Here is a 17,579-nt window from a genome sequence, read left to right as displayed (position 1 = left end):
GTCCATAATAAATGAGCAAGAATCCGATGGGCTACATTGACCCACGTTTTGGTATAGCCCCTATATAACGACACTCTCAATTTCAGGTATTTTTTCGTTTTTAGCAAAATTTTCTGTTCGAATTAGCTATAATGTCACATTAAGGATTCCTGCGGTCAGAGAACTTATCCACCAAAAATTCTGAATATAGTTCTGGTGTAGTCCCCAGCCGCCCGATTTCAGGTATTTTGTCGTTTTTATCTACAATTTTGACAATTTAGTTCCCCAAACTTCTACACCAAATATTGTCAACGTAGATCCATATTTTGGTATAGCCCCTGTATATTGATACCTTCAGATTTTTGTTGTTTTGGGATTATAAATACATTTATTAACCGCAGTAATGAAAGTTATCCACAAAAAATTGTCAAGATAGGTCCGTTAGAGCTAGGAATTTTTTACAACCTCGTGTCCCTGTATGATATTTTTATGAGTTTTTACCTAAAATTGCATAAAATCTTAATTATAAAGTGATTCGATAAAGAAGCTTCCGTACAAAAAGCTTTTAAAGATTTTATTTTTCAGAACTAAAAAAGTAGTTATGTCGGAGACACACACCACAATTGTCTCGCAAATTAATTTCCAAACCGATACATTCGTAATTATTGTAAATATTACTTACTCACTTAGCTGACCCATTACAGAACATTTGTTCCATAAGTCGAACTAAGAACAGATCTTCAACTCTCTCTGTTTACTGCTTCGCTTTCTGGAATGCCGCGCTTTTTATTTTTTTCATTCACTTGTTTGCTACATCTAAGCTTAGGCCTGCCAGTTCTGCGTGCACTGCCATATGGCACGTATTTATACGCCTTTTTAGAGGGTTCATCATCACTCATTCTTATGTTATAACCTAACCAACGCAATCGTTGCATTTCGATACGTTTATCTATACTGATGTCGCTGTGTAGCAGATACAGCTCGTGGTTAATACGACGTCAATATTTGCCGTGAACGCAGATTGGTCCATAGATCTTTCGAAGAATTTTTCTCTCAAATACACCAAGCACTGCCTTGTCTGTTTGGGCAAGTACCCAGACTTCGGAACCATACATTAGCACAGGTAGTATCAGTGTTTTGTAAATCGTTGTTTTTGTTTGACGAGATGTGGCTTTACCCTAAACTTCTTACTCTGTCTGAAGTAGCATATGTTGGCCAACAATATTCTTCTTCGTATTTCACACTTGATGTTGCTGGTTGTGTTTGCGGTGGTGCCGAGGTAGACGAAGTCCTTTACTACCTCAAAATAATAGGAACCAACCTCAACAGTTGGCCCGATCTCTATGGACGCATGGCGCGTCGACACCATCAACGTGGACTTCTCGCCAGACCCACTTTAGCAGATTCCCTTTCGAATTTTTCAAAGGTGTCAGTTACTTCCTTTACCGATCGACCTATGATGTCAATGTCATCGGCATAAGCAAGTATCATATGGCCGTTTGTATATATTGTGTCACTTCTTCATGATATGAAAGAGGGACCAAGATAAATCCTGTTCTTTGTCATGTTAAAGCCGGTCAGGACCGTTCCTTGGTATCTTCCATCCCCTACGTCAACCAATTATTGTAAATATAGCATTTTTAAAGAAATAGGGCATAGGGGATGTACACCGCCCCTTCCGAAATTCAACAAAATATGTAGCCTATATTCACCGGAGGCTATCGCTGTACATCCCCTGACATTTCCAGGAAAATCAGTTCAGTTGGTTTTGTAGAAAATATTAAAATTGAAAAAAAGGTGGGCGTTTCAAAAAAAAGGAATTATCCAAATCGGTCCAGCCGTTCTCAACTGATGCCATTACTAACGAACGACATTTGATTTTTATTTACATATATGACGATTATCGCTGCTTTGTTTGGGGTAATTTACCAAAAATACCTTATGAGCATTAAATTGGTTCCAATCGAGTTACCAAAAGTGGTCAATAACTAGAGATAGAGAAAAGAATGCTCAGCTATCACAACTTCCAGTTCGTGGAATTATAATGCGGTTGTTTTAACAATAATACAATATTAAAACAGCGACACTTGAACTAAAGAAACTCAAACACACATCTTACATACGTATGTATAAAATACGTATAATTTCGTTATTTTTAACCGCACTACGACCACACTAATCCCAATTTTAAAATGAAATTTTCTCTACCATATATCATTCCAAGTTTTATTGGTTGTCATTATACGCTTGGTTGCCGTATTTAATCTTTCTTTCATACTTTTTATTGCATTCAACCAACAGATGTTTGGTTTCGTTTCAAATTGTTGAATTTTTAAAGTTTCATCCTTCTACGGTTTCTATGGTTTCTTCATCTGATTCACAAAGTAAGCCAAACTAGTTTCGTTTTTTTTCGTTTTGTGTTTGTGTTGTGCTGCTCATCGGTTAACAATAAACCAATTTCAACCTCAAAGAATCAACGGTTTTTTTATTGTGGGGAAAACTGTTCTTGCAATAACCTATTTCTACTTGTTGGCCAACACTCTACTGGTATGGAAGGATTTCATTGTCCTTTGGGGTAGTTTTATTTTTACTATTCTTATAATTCAATAGAGCACTAAAAAGGTTTCAGAAGGGAAACCCCATTCTGTGAAAATAAGAATGCTAGCGGATAGTCGGTCTACTTTGGCTACTTTTTAAATGTCATTGACTAGAAAATAACAAAAGAATCTCCTCCGCACTATATCAGTGGAGCTGCTTTATTATGACAAACAAAATGCATTGTAAACCACATGGTGGTGGAACACTGGACACTCGTTGCTATGCTGTTAAATTGTAGTTACTTCTCAGCTTACTTATTACCAGATGTCAGTAACCATGGTCAATGTAATAAGCTTTTTTCCTCTCTCCCCGATTTTTAAGTGCATTTGTTCGCATTATTTGTTGCTAGCTAACTGATGGTTGCGGCTAAAAAGTCGAAATGTGTCACACGCTTTTAACTTGTTGCTATGGCAAAAGGATTAATGTCCACATTGGGGACCGCTCTAAGAAACTTAATACTAATTTCTTCTTTATTACACACACGTTTGTGCGTCTGGCCAATGCAATCTTTCTTTTCATTTTACTTTTGTATGAAAAATATTATTGGATTTTGTGAAAATTCTCCAGACAAACACATGGGCATTTTATTAAGTAGAAATGTGGGAGTTGAACATATAGATATTTATACAAAAACACATTTGAAGCAATTTATCCCTAAGGGAAAATTAAACTAATACGATTTAACTGAAAATATGGTATTAACTTTTGAGGGATGATCATTGTAATTCATTGGAGGGCACAGATATGAAATACTTGAAAAATTTGTTTTTTATACATTAAATCATTTAGTAGTAAGCATTTAAATCAGTCTACGACATAAAAAATGAAACAAAATAAGTAAAATTATTAGGTAACTCTATATAGGGGCTACAACCGGCTTCTGTCTAATTCGAAAAAATAGTAGGCTATACAATGTTTGGATCAAATTAAAAATGTATCCCAAACTGTAGTTAAACCAAAATGTTTGAACCTTTGTGGAACAGGTACCGCGAAAGGATTACCATCATCAAACTAAATATAAGTTCGGAGGAACTATCACGATGTGCAGAGTTTGGACCAAATCGGGTACGCCCATCGATACCCAGCGAAAAGTTTGCCTCCAAAGAGGCAGTTAAATGATATGTACAAGTGATTTGGAAGTGCATGAAATTATGCATTTTCACTCATGATTTTTACAAGGGAGTGACCCCGGAAAGAGGCACTCCATTGCATCGCATTTTAACTGACCCTTTGGCATTGCATTTTAACTGAACCTTTGGCACTGCATTTTAACTGACCCTTTGGCATTGCATTTTAACTGACACTTTGGGGTAGAATAGGAGGCAGTCCAGAGCACGTGTTTTGAATAACAAAATAAAATGCATTTATTATTTGTGAAAAACAAACATATTAATAACTTTATTACGTAAATTAACACAAATTATGAAAATTATCTATTGAATTCAATCGCAAACATGTGTATTTCCTCCGCTCTTCATTTAATCCAGCTTAAGTGCTTTTGCTTCATCTGCTAAATGGGTTTGATATTGTCTTCCCATCACTAGTTAAGATTTCGACGTGTACTCCAACAGCACTCCATTGGGAAATTTTCTTCTCGTGAGTTATCGGAAAAATGTTCACAAATTAAATATTATTTAGTTTGTATTAACAAATGTTTGGAAATGTTAACACGATTATCTCTTTTTGGAAATGTATTCCGCTGCCTGTAGAGATGTACAAACTGATTTATGTACATGTAGGGATCTCTAACAACTGCTAATAAAATGTAGTGAATGGAGTGCCTTTTTCACGACTCCGTTTGCACTGCATCCGGATGCTGTTAAATTGTGAGGAATTGGAGTGCCTTTTTCACGACTCCGTTGAACTGCCTCCGGATGTTGTTAAAATTTGACAAATGGATGTGCTTCTTTGGATTGCATCCAAATGCGGTTAAAATGTGAGGAATGGAGTGCCTTTTTCACGACTCCGTTTGAACTGCATAAAAACATGCCGTGAAAAAAGTAGTCTACATTGCACTACTTCCAATTTATTTTGCTGGGTAGTTATTCTCCGCACTAGTCATGTTAGAAGGTTTTTTAAAGCTTTAGGGTAACTATCTCAGAAAGTATGGACGGTAGGAATGAATGAACTGTTGCTTATTAACTCAGCAAAAATTCTCATTACAAAACCCCCTACTAACCCATTATCTTAACAGGGGCATGTCGCACGAAATAAGTAGTTATTTTTTACCACTAAATAGCCGCGACTTTAAGTAACTGCTCATTTAACTAGTTACATAAGTGACCAAAAAATAACTACTTATTTCTTATTCTTACTTATTTCGCGTGACATGCTCTTGTCAAAATATTGGGTTAGTAGGGGGTTTTGAATGAGTATTTTTGCTGGGTAATGTCTCAAATAATATTTATTCTATATAAATGTTGCAAAAAGGCACGAGCAAACCACTCTGAAATTATATTTCTGAAAAAAAATATTTTTTATCAAGAGCGGAAAACCGTGTCCAGTCTTATAGCTTTGACTTTGGCTCGAAACTTTCCCCCAGAAATTTGTCAGTACTGGTCCACCCTTTGATATAGCCCCCATAGAACGGTACCCTCCGATTTTGGCATTTCAAATTTTTTAGCCTCATTATTACACTGAAATGACATAAAACTGGTATTTAGTCTTCTTTGGGCTACGAAACCCCTGAATTTTGTCAGTTAAGATCCATGATCCCCATAGAACGATATCTTCTGATTTAAGGTACTTTGAATGTTTCCTCAGATTTCGGTTAGATAGCCACCGATGTGATATTGAAGATTTTAGCTTATTTTTCGTACAAAAACTAGCAGTAATAATCATGTAAAGCAGCAAGGGGTCAAAAATAGTGGCGGCATATGTCCCCCTAAGGGAAAAATCGATGTCGGATTTTTTTAGGCGGCACTCCCTTAAAGTTTTTAGTTTTCATGGGTTTTAAGATTGCCAAAGTTTGAGCACAATCTGAATATGTTAACATGTGCCACTGGGGCCTCCAAGTTTTCATAGTAGTTCGTATGGGGCCAAAGACAAATTCTCACGAAATCGCTTTACAGAACACATTTATGAAAAGAAATTACCAGTTCTTTGTTGTGGCTAAAAACTAATTCTACAAAAAATTGTGAAAATCGTCTTGGATTTTAATATTAGCTATATAGAGGGCCCATGGAAACTTTGAGTGGCACGTGTGAACATATTCCGATTGTGCTCAGACTTTTGCAATCTTAATATCTAACAAAACTTGACACCTTAAGGTGGTGCCATATAAAATTCCACATCGATTTGCATACCCTCAGCATTTATGTTAACGAGGGTATATGGTAATATTCAAAAATGTTTTACAATCGTTGAAGTTGAGGTTCACCATTTAATAAGTCGCGAACTGTCAATATATTTTATACAATATGGATATATTTATATTAATTGAAGTGTTTTAGCCGGGGTCGCATAAAATGAACCATAACAAATAATTTATGTGGAAGCTGTGTTGGTGGTAATATTAAAAAATGGGTAAAAATGTGTTGAAGTTTAGAAGTTTTTTTGTGTTCTTTCTTGGTGTCAGGTCAAACCACGGAAAATTCAGACCTGAGCTCAAAGAAAGAATTGAAGAATACCCCTTGGGCAACATGGTTCTAATGTATGACTTCTCGATATATACAGTGCATCCCCCTTAAATCGATGCTGACATTTTGAAGTTTTGAAATCGGGGTTTTTTGAATTGTTCTTATAATTGGAGGGCGCAACTAGATAATAATCCAAACTATTTATGGGATTGTAGAACTCGTGATTCTACGTCATTTGATGTATATCTCATGAGTGTGCTCCGTACAGCTCCCTAGTAATAGGAGTCCAAAGTCGAATTTTTGGTGCGTAAATTTTCTTTAAAAACCTATTTTTTTGGCTTCAAAATTTACAACTGTTACTCAGGTACCCTTGAACCCCGCGTGATTTTAGTTTTTTTACGCGCCGGATCTAATGAACCCTTCCGCTTTCAAATCCATCCACTAAAACGGCGGTTATAGATACCTTGAAAGTAGGAAATTCTGCAAAATTATATGTTGATGATACCGGGCATTGAACCGCGATTTTCTTTGGTTATTTTTACATAAATGGAATCCTTTATACGCGATTATATTATTTTCCAAAACCGTGTGGCATAAATTACCGAGATTCTGGAGTAATATTCGTATTTCGTATAAAATAGAATTTGGTAGCACATCCGCGGTTCTTGATGAATTTGTTTAAAATTTGTTTTAATGACGTATTTTTAACAGGGGGTCACTGAAATCGGATGCGCCTTATAATCATATGAACATCGCGTTATTTTTACCCACATGAAGCATTTTGGTGTAGTAAGATGCAACTGATGGCACACTTTGGTCGCTGAATAAAACATGGAAAAATGCAAACAAATTGACAGAGATGCACTCGCTCTATGCGAAAAGCACATGCGCCTCAACTGATTTTAACTATTTCGCGCGTTATACGGTTTTTAACTTTTATGTTTTTTCTTTGATTGTAATATCAATATCACTCTTTATTTCCTAATTCTATTGCTTATCACATTGACCAAATATACTTTCACGATGATAAACTATTTTCCTTGAAGAGGTTTTAGCAAAATAATTCAGGTTTTGTTTGGAAATTTAGCGAAATAGTATAATAACTCCCAAAAAATATTCTCAAATTTTTCGTATTAAACCAAAAAATATATTCTTCAAATAATGTTCCAACAATAGACTTTTGTCTTTTGTTGTAGCTGCAATGTGCAATTTAAAAGCCTAATCTATAAAATTTTGGACTCACATTTTTCTGGACATTGTCTAGATTCTGTACGTATTTTTAATTTATTTTTTTAGAGATTTTTATGGACTCTGAGTTAGAATAAATAAAATTTACTCCAAGATTCCTTCATTATTTTTTGATTTTCCGCGAAAATGAAAATAAATTTAGCAAATATTTAGGCGTCTACGGATAGATATTAAATGATGTTACCGATTTATATATACATTTTGGTATACAACACAAAGGGAATTTTTAAATATTTTTTCTTTATAAGGGAATTAAACCCCCCATAACTTTTGGGCGCAGCATCCAATTTTGTGAACGCGAACAGATTTTAAACCACGATTTTTTTCTTAACCCATGTACCAAAAATCGTGAATGTGCTTGTAAAAAAATTTTTTAATTTTTTCTCGATGGAATTGTAAAGGAAATTTGAAATTTACCATATACACTTTCATACGGGCAAAATGTTCCTCATCGAAATAATGGTTTTAGACCCCAAGTATGCTTGGACAAAATCCGTTGCAGACAATTTCGAGTTGATTTAGCAATTTCCGTTCATCTGGCTGGCTGGTGCCCAAGATAACTCTCGAACGGATGAGCCGATTTGATCCAAAATTTGGCCTTCCTAATATTTTGTCCAAACTTAGTTTAAGTTCGAAGATGGGCCATACCGGTCCACTACTTTAGATATCTCCCCCACAATAGTTCAAAAATGTTCGGAAAAATTGTGCGTACGATCTTGGATTGTAACAATTTGTATTCAATGACCCCATTACGGCAGTACAACTTTTATCAGGGACAAGTCCATACTTCCTGAAAAAATAGCCCGAAGTTGTAAATTTGGCCATCGTAATATTTTGCCCGAACTTAGTGTAAGTTCGAAGATGAGCAATATCGGTCCACTCCTTTAGGTACCTCTCCACAAAAGTTCAACACTTTTCACTAAAATGGTGCACACGATAACTCTTGAAGGTAGTAGCCAATTTGGACCATACTTTGCACATCACTATATTTCTACGAAACATAGATCAGTTTCGAAAATTGGCTGTATATGTCAACTCCTTCGGGTACCTCTCACACAAAATTTACAGGTCTGCTATCGAATTGCTTTGATCTTTGTTGTAACAACTTTTTTTCGCTGCGGTTACGACGGTACAAGTTTTTTGAGGGGCAAGTCCATACTTCCTGAGAAAATAACCCGAAAGCTGTATAAACACTCGATATTATGTTTTTCGTGGGCAAGTCGATGCTTTCAGACCAACAGAAATGACTGATGGGCATAGTTTTTATCAAAAGGAATGACTCGCAAAATAAGATCCAGTTCCAAAATAGACTATGTCGGTCCATTCCTTTACGTATGTACATCCTCCGCAACACTTTTGAGCTTCAAACCAAAAATATTTTTTGTAGACAAATTCCAAAAAGGGCACAATATCCGTAGATTAGACATTGTCAATCGATGTACGTTTCAATTCACACAGGCTGAGGATATATCTCTGTCTGCAAAACCGACTGCTACTTTTCTACTTGTTTAAAACCACATTCATGTCATTCATGACGTATGTAGGTCCACATATAAAGGTTTCTCCCTACCGATGCACTGTGGTCGAACTTGTATGGGAAGAGCGGCCAAAAATACTTCTTGAGCAGATAACAATACAAAAATTTCAGTAAAGGCTAGTTTAGCAACACAAATAAAAAGAAGCAAAAAAAAAATTCAATATAGGTCCAAGCAACGGCACCCCCATAGAACGGCACCCCTGATTTCAGGCATTTTGGGGGTCTTGACCACATCTTTCAGTGAAATTGGCTAAAATTTGGCTATCGGTATTCCCTAGTGTTAGAAAACCTTCTAGCAAAATTTTGTTGAACTGGGTCAACGTTTTGATAGGGTCCCCATGTAATTGTACCGCCCCATTTTCGAAATTTTGAGGGTTTCATATAAGTTATTATATCGAAATGGCCAAAATGCCACTTAATCTTTCGTGGATGTAGCCTACCCCTAGAAAATTGTCGATTAATATAGGTCCACCCTTTGATTTTGTCCCCATAAATATGTACCGCCCAATATTCGGTATTTTTAGGGTTCTAGCCGTAATAATCAATCAAAATGGATGAATTTTTCAAATTTTACATTGAGGACCACATTTTAACATATCCTTCATATAACTGAACCTCACAATGCTCTTCTATATATTTAAAAAGCTGAAATGTATCACCTGAAAAATATAATCCTTAGACTACTACTGATCTTTTAAAAAAAATTCGTTAGGGGGAAAGAGGGGGAAAATAATTAAAACTTTACATGAAATTGAATTATATTGAAGAAATAACATTACAAAAGTCCTTTAGCCAACACACGTATTCAATAATGCATCCCAAAAATTAACAAACACAAAACTGCATAAAAATTAAGTTAATACATTGTTTTTCAATATTCGAAATAAGTTTGGTCAATATAGAGTTCATTTAGTTTGATACTGATATTTTACTTTCACCTAACTTTTGCACTGAATTCACCTAGAAATCCAACCTGTTACATTTTCTCTTTTTTGGTGCCATTCTCAAAGAGTACAGTAAGAAGTAATCCATAACAAATTTAATTTAGAGAAATTTAACATGTTTGTAGTAGATATGAATACTAGGCCGGGGCGATTTGTATGAAAGGAAAATAGTGTTATCGGGCGCCTGGAGTTTCTGATTCTTGGGATTGTACTGAGCAAAAAAGTCAACTAGACCATATGTCTACGGTGAAAATCGTGCCCCGGATTTTGACTGGAAGTTTTTTTCAAGGATTTTCGGATATTTTGGCATATAACAACCAAACCACTGATATTTTCGATCCAACACAAAGACAACAATTGTAGCCAACCCTGCAAACCATTGGAAGATTGTTACGATTTTTCGACCAGATTTTTCTTCAACGCTTCTTTCCCGCGATCTTTTAGCGAATTTTTATAAAAAAATCACCCTTGCGAGTAATTTGCCATTCGTAGACGATTCTCAAAAATTGTTGTTTATAATCAATCGCTACGACAAATTACCTGTTATGCTTCTCGGCGATCTTTCCGCGAAATTGTGTTATGTTCCGCTATTGTTAGAGCAGGCGAATAATATATTATTTTTCCGAACCCCGATCACGCGATTGTTACTAAAATTTTTGATTTGGTTGCTTATAATTCTCATATACACATTCTGCATAACTTTGGTATAAATGGCACGTGTTATATTATGAGTATTGACAAACAGAGTACATGCCTGGGTTTTGCCAAGTGGAATTCAGAAAGGCCCGAGAAGCAGTATAAACCAATATGTCATAATTATGATATTGATAAAAAAATTTTTGATAAAAAATCGGTTTAAGAAAGCGGTTTTTTTGTTGTAGCTTCGGAACCAACAAAGTTGTAATCATGTAATCAGCTACTTGCTGTCATTTGATTGACCATTTTATTAGCTTTCCAAGGATATACATATACGATTAATCGGTTAATTAAAACCGGTTCCAAAATCGGTTTTGATATCAGAATATCCGGTTCAAAAATTTAGATAACCGGATCTATCCTTCAATAAAATTTGTTATTAACGTGTTCGTCATTACAAGAGCTATTTATGGTAAGTATTTCAGATGCACCACAGACCAATAACGAATATACATAAAAACAAAACATAGTTTTCTCAACAAAATACGGGTAAATGTCAAAAAGGACCATGAAAACGGGGAAATATCGATTGGTCATCAATGAGAACCGTACATAAAATCTTCTGAACAACATTTTTGTAGAATATTTGGATGCTGTAAAATGTCATCTTGTGGTACTTTTACTACGGTTCAAAAAATAAAGGACGAAAAGGACATGGAAGGAATTGAGTTAGAAGGATGAAATATTCTACAAAAAGATTCACCATTCGATTTGACTGAAGACCTGTAATCTCAAAATGAAGCTACAATAATGCTTAACAGAGATATAAAGCTATTTTCTCGCAAATTAAGGGGCCGAAATTAAACCATTAATCACGCGATATCTCGCAAACTTAACCTATGGTGAAAATATCCTTTTGGGTTCTTAGTACACTCACCAAGGGCTTTCATCTCCAAAAGGGATTTTCCACCCACTGAATTTGAGTCCCATTTTGTAGCACAGTGTCATTTATCGATATTTTCCGAAAAATGTGCACCTTCTCGAGGCCATAACTGCCTGAAGGAGCGTTCCAATGCTTTTGCGATGTACTAGAGAGTTCTTTATTATTGTCTTGGCTACAATTGTTGTCTGTTTGTTGGATCGAAAATATCAGTGGTTTGGTTGTTATATGCCAAAATATCCAAAAATCCTTAAAAAAAACTTCAAGTCAAAATCCGGGGGCTCGATTTTCACCGTAGACATATGATCTAGTTGACTTTTTTGCTCAGTACAATCCCAAGAATCAGAAACTCCAGGCGCCCGCGATGGTGTTCAAATCGCCCCACTCTAATGAATACATTTGGTACCAAAAATTAGACTTTCATTTTTTAATTTTGGCCAATGGCAGCGACCACTGTGCGATGTTGCTGTAAATTCGTACAGCATGTTCTCAGATTGAAAGGTAAACGATACCGCCCGATGTGAAAAATGTTAAAAGACTTTTCCACTAAAATGGTTGTAACATGGAATTTGGATTCTTAATGGGTAGTAAACCTCTACGCACAAATCATATTTTGGTATACACCTCTCGATTTTACGTATTTTAGAAGTTGTATACACATCGTTCAAATGTAATGACTATATGGCGGTATTTCAGATTTTGAATGGGTAGAAAACATTGATGTCTCATTCGAATTAAACCTCGTTTTAAAGAAAGTGATATTCTTCAGTTGTCATATTCCAATTCTTCTATGAATAGGCATTGATGTGACGGAACAGTTTATTGCTTTCCGTTGTACTTCAACACAACTTGTGGTGGATTGAAAAAAAGTTCAGCCCGGATGAACTTAACGATTTTTTTGTAATGATTGAGGTAGAAAGCTCATCCGAAACCAAATTTATATTATTTAAAGCTTTACTTAGAGCTAAAGTTCTGTGGAAGAACAAATTGACCTTCCCGCATATATTTGATCTTGAAGAGTACGAGCAGTGTAGAGAAAGACAAAACGTTGATTTGTAGATGGAACTGTTTGACATCCCCAAGGTTAAGGTGCAAAGATGGTAAAAACCTCTACCAACTACAAATTGAGCGTAAATGCCGAGACAAACCTGATGATGTTGCTAATACCACCCATCAAAGTGAAGTAAAACAATGGAAGCAAATGTTTACGTTTGCCAGGTTATTTCGAAAGTAACACGGAGTCATCCGACCGTAGTATGGTACAGTACAGTCCTTGGAAAGATGACAAATCAGCATCATGGAATAAAAGGAAGCATAACCCAACCGGCACTGCAAGACGCATTGAATTAAAAACTCAAAGCTGTCGGCCCACAAAGTAGCAACGGTGTACCATCCACCAGCATTCCACTTAGGGCATTAAGATCCCAACTACATGCAAGTCATTAGCAAGACTATCCACAAGGAAGCTGCTCGGGTGAAGGGGTACTTGATAAACACGCTTTATCTGGACAAGTGGAGCATGCACTTTGACGACAAACACCTTGAAAGCATCGACTTGCAGTTTCACTTCCATCTCAGCCGTGTCTTTCGTCACTTCAGTAAGAGGAATGAGATTCCGTCTATAAAGTTGAAGCAGATCCCACACATCTGCAATGCACCCTGAACAATTATTAAGAAATCGATTTTTCTGGCCAAAACCCTAATTCTTCACCGTTTTTAAATTAAAAAGTCATTAACATATTCGACAGCCGTCCTGTCGTGCTACAATAAAATCTGATTACATTATTTTTCGATGAACTAGAAATTAATTTATAAATTTTAAGTGTGTTTCAATTAGTTATCTACAATAATTGTCACTTTTTTATTTATGGAATTATAAATTTGCTCGCCTCAGGAGATGTTGCAAACTATAGCTATTTAAAATTCTCTTTTCATACCGACAACGTCATGAATATTTTACTTTCTTGCCACAGCATCGTTACAACTACGCTTACACCATCGACATACTTCCATCTAAACTACTTTACATTTACGAGCAAACATTTAACAGTACATCAGCGTTCTTGAGGAAAATGTATATTGTTGGTGGTACTCACATAACATTACAGACAGTAACAGTTTCTTCTGTAATCATTGAGAATTGCAACATAAACTGGCAATGGCATTAACAATGATTGCATGCCAAGGCATTTTCACTCACATAGACGAGAAGTTTACATTTACCTAAATGTACTCCTATGTTGTACAGGAAACATAAGTGTTGTCGGGTTTGGCACTTTTCGACCAAAAAAAAAAAAAAACCAAAGACATTTCATAACGACACACATTGGGTTTTATGTTGAAACGTATTTCAATCTTTAGGTGGATATATAACACCACCATCGGGGAATTATGGTGGGGTTGTTATTTCAATGAAATCTGGTCCCCGAAAAATTATATATTACCAGCAGACCCGGGTCTACGTTGCTGACCCGTCGTATTGCATTTTAGTGACAACTTTTTATGGAGTTTATGCTTTACAACTGAAAAATAGGTATTTTCTACCTCATTTCTTCGGGTCCATTGTCAAACCGATTTATTTATTGAATATTTTAAATTAATCAAAAGATTTTTTCTGCAACCTCTCCTTTCTTTTAAGGACTTTGTCAGATTTTTTCGCACATTGGTGCTGTTTAGGTTTTATTATCGTCCTAAAGCAATCTAATAATAAAAGTTAAAAAAATGGTTAAGTCAAATTCTTCCGCTTATTGAGACGTATATGTTTTTAGTTTTTCATGGTGATGAACTTGATCTTCACCATACAAGGAAATTTGTAAATATGCCGGTTTTCTTAATAGGGTATATACCTTGCCACCTTCGAAATTCATGCCTACATGTACCACGGTTCGTAAAAATAGGTTCGCTAGTTTTCGAGATATAACATACTTAAAATCTGGCCGGGGTCGGGCTTCGAGCACCAAGAAAGAACATTTGATCGGGGGCCACCGCTGTCCTAAAATTAACTTGCAAGCCGATGCTTTCATAAGTTTAGCAAATATAGCGATTATAAAACAACAGGCCCCCAAAATTCATCAACAAATATATAACATATAACAATGTTCAGGAACATTTTCTGAAAATTTCATGAAATTGTGTTCAATAGTTTTGAAAAAAATTATTGAGAAGAGTGGGCGTGGTCATTAGTTTTCAAGACATAACATATTTAAAAAAGTGAGTGTGGTCTGGTATTTTGGCTCCAAATATGTACCTAAGGTCGGAGACACAACCCCATTGTCTGCCAAAATTAATGCTGAAACCGATGTAATCATAACTTTGGCATATACATACATATAGCGTTTGAAAGAAATGCGGGGAAGGTACCCCACCTCCTCTGAAATTCATAAAGTTCATATTTCCACGCAGACCTTGAGAATTACCTGCAAATTTCATGAAAATCGGTTCAGGAATTTGGAGATATAACATATTTGAAAAAGTTGACGTGGTCGGGTCTTTAAGCCCAAAAAAGCATCTAGATTTTAGATTAATTCGTAAATTTTCAAAACGATACATTCGTTATTATTGAAAATGTAGCGTTTTTAATATCAAACAAACAATGCAGCCTATTTTCACCCAGAGCCATCTCTGTACATCCCTGAAAATTTCAGTAAAAAAAATTAACTTCCAAACCGACACATTCGTAATATTTTTTTAAAAATAGGGTATAGGGGAATTATCCCGCCCAATCCGAAATTCAACAAAATTTGTAAGCCAATTTAACCGTAGGCCATCCCTGACAATTTCAGAAAAATCGATTCAGTAGTTTTTGTAGAAAAGATAAAAATTGAAAATTGAAAAAAGTGGGCGTGGTCAAATTTTCTTTGCATAAAAGTCGGCTTATGGCGAACATTTCACAAAAAAAGAATTATCCAAATCGGTCCAGCCGTTCTAAAGTGATGTCATTACCACCGAACGACATTGGATTTTTATTTATAAAGATTTCCATGATTTTTTGGGAAAATAGCCCATATTTTCTTTCTCAGCATTTATGCTTTCATTTCAAAATACCGAAATTCGGGGGATACCGTTCTTGGGGGCTATATCAAAACTTTAATCTATAGCGACACATTTCTGACGGAAAATGTTTAAACTGTAATAAGAACTAAATACCAAACTTCCGATATTTCGGAAAGATAATGATTTAACTACATCCAAAATTCTTCAAATACCGAAAATCAAGAGGTACGTATGCTGATAATTCTCTTCTGGAATATTTTATAACCCCATGGAAGACTAAATAACAAATTTCAGTAATTTTACATCCCTCACAATTCCGAAAATAGGAAGGAACCGTTCTATGGGGGCTATATCGAAACGTGGACCTATACCGACGAATTTCAGTCGGAAAGGGTTTTAACTCCAATGTAGTCTAAATACCGAATTTCAGCCATTTCGGTGGCTTATTTTCGGTATTTCGAAGGTTTTGGCCACAAACCTTTAAAATACCGAAAATCGGAATGTACCGTTTTATAAGGGAAATATGGAGGCACACAAAGACTAATTACCAAATTTCAGCTATTTCGGAACAATAATATAATTGTTCCACAAACATCCCAAGGGACAAGGCAGACTTCTCTCATATCAATGAGTGCACCCCGATTCATATTAGCTCACTGATATGGGACGTACAGTTTATTGCCGAGTCCCAACGGCGTGTCTAAGACGCCACTTTTGTAGAGAAGTTTTACATGGCTGAAATACTCAGGAGATGTCGCCAACATTACTGAGGGGTATTTTGCCACCGTTGAAAAGTGTTTTGATGTTGTCTGGCCGGGGTATCGAACCCACGACCTTATGTGTGCAAGGCGGGTGTGCATACCATTGCACCACGGTGACAATATTGAGTCCAAAACATTCGAAATACCGAAAATCCGGAGGTACCGTTTTATGTGGGCTATATGAAGACGTGGACCTATACCGATAAATTCTGGTGGAAAATTTTACACCCCCCACAAAGACTAAGTACCAAATTTCAGCTATTTCGGAACAATGTTGAGGCCACAGACTTCGAAATACCGAAAATCAGGAGGTATTGTTCTATGGGGGCTATATGAAGGCATGGACCTATACCGACAAATTGTATACAGAAAGTTTTATACAATTTTGGGTGGAATAATGATGCTACAAACTTCAAAATACCGGAAATTCGGAGGTACCATTCTATGGGGCTATATGAAGACATGGACACATGAAGACTAAATACCAAATTTCAACCATTTCAGAGAATTATTGTGGCCACAACCTTCAAAATACCGAAAATCGAGAGGAAAGTTCTATGGGGGTATATGAAGACATAGACCTATACCGACAAATTTCATATGGAAAGTTTTACACCCCACATGAAGACTAAAAATCAAATTTCAGCCATTTCAGAGGATTATTGTGGCCACAACCTTCAAAATACCGAAAATCGGGTGGTACCGTTCTATGGGGGCTATATGAAGGCGTGGAACTATACCGACAAAATTCTGATCAAGAATATACATTCTTTATAGGTCTCCGATGAATATTTCGATGTGTTACAAATGGAATGACAAATTTAATTATACCCCCATATTATGGTGGAAGGTATAAAAACAAAATTTATTTATTTTTTCCCATTTGATCCAAAAACCTTACATATGAAATGTTATGGCGGTCGGTTAAGGTTAACCCGTGCCAACCTAACGATTCAATGGGAAAAGGAAAAATATCGATGTAGGTTTGTTTTGCGGCTCCCCCCATACAAATTACTATGGGAACTTTGAGGCCCCAGTGGCATGTGTTAACATATTCCGATTGTATTCAAACTTTGGAAATCTTAAAATCTAACAAAACTAAACACTTTACCAGGGTGCCGCATAAAAAAAAATCCTACATCGATTTTTTTAAAACCACCCTTATAAACATTTTCTTATGGGCAAAATATGCCTCATCGAAATAATTGTTTTAGACCCCAAGTATGTTTGGACGATATCCGTTTCAGACAATTTGGAGTCGATTTAGCAATGTCCGTCCGTCTGTGTGGCTGGTTGGAGCGCACGATAACTCTCGAACGGATTAACCGATTTGGTCCTAAATAAGGTTTTCGTAAATTTTTGACC

General features: G+C 36.0%; 1 protein-coding gene across 4 annotated transcripts in view; it reads left to right on the top strand.

Moving 5' to 3' along the window:
- The window catches only part of Dop1R1 (Dopamine 1-like receptor 1), a 422,220-nt gene that overhangs the window by 134,760 nt on the left and 269,881 nt on the right, over positions 1-17,579 (top strand). The window lies entirely within an intron of this gene.

The sequence above is a fragment of the Musca autumnalis genome, unplaced genomic scaffold, assembly GCF_047663935.1.
Source record: "Musca autumnalis isolate F117 unplaced genomic scaffold, ASM4766393v1 scaffold_1, whole genome shotgun sequence".
Lineage (NCBI taxonomy): Eukaryota > Metazoa > Arthropoda > Insecta > Diptera > Muscidae > Musca > Musca autumnalis.
The sequence above is the reverse complement of the archived record's forward strand: the minus strand, read 5'-3'. Positions and strand labels throughout refer to the sequence as shown.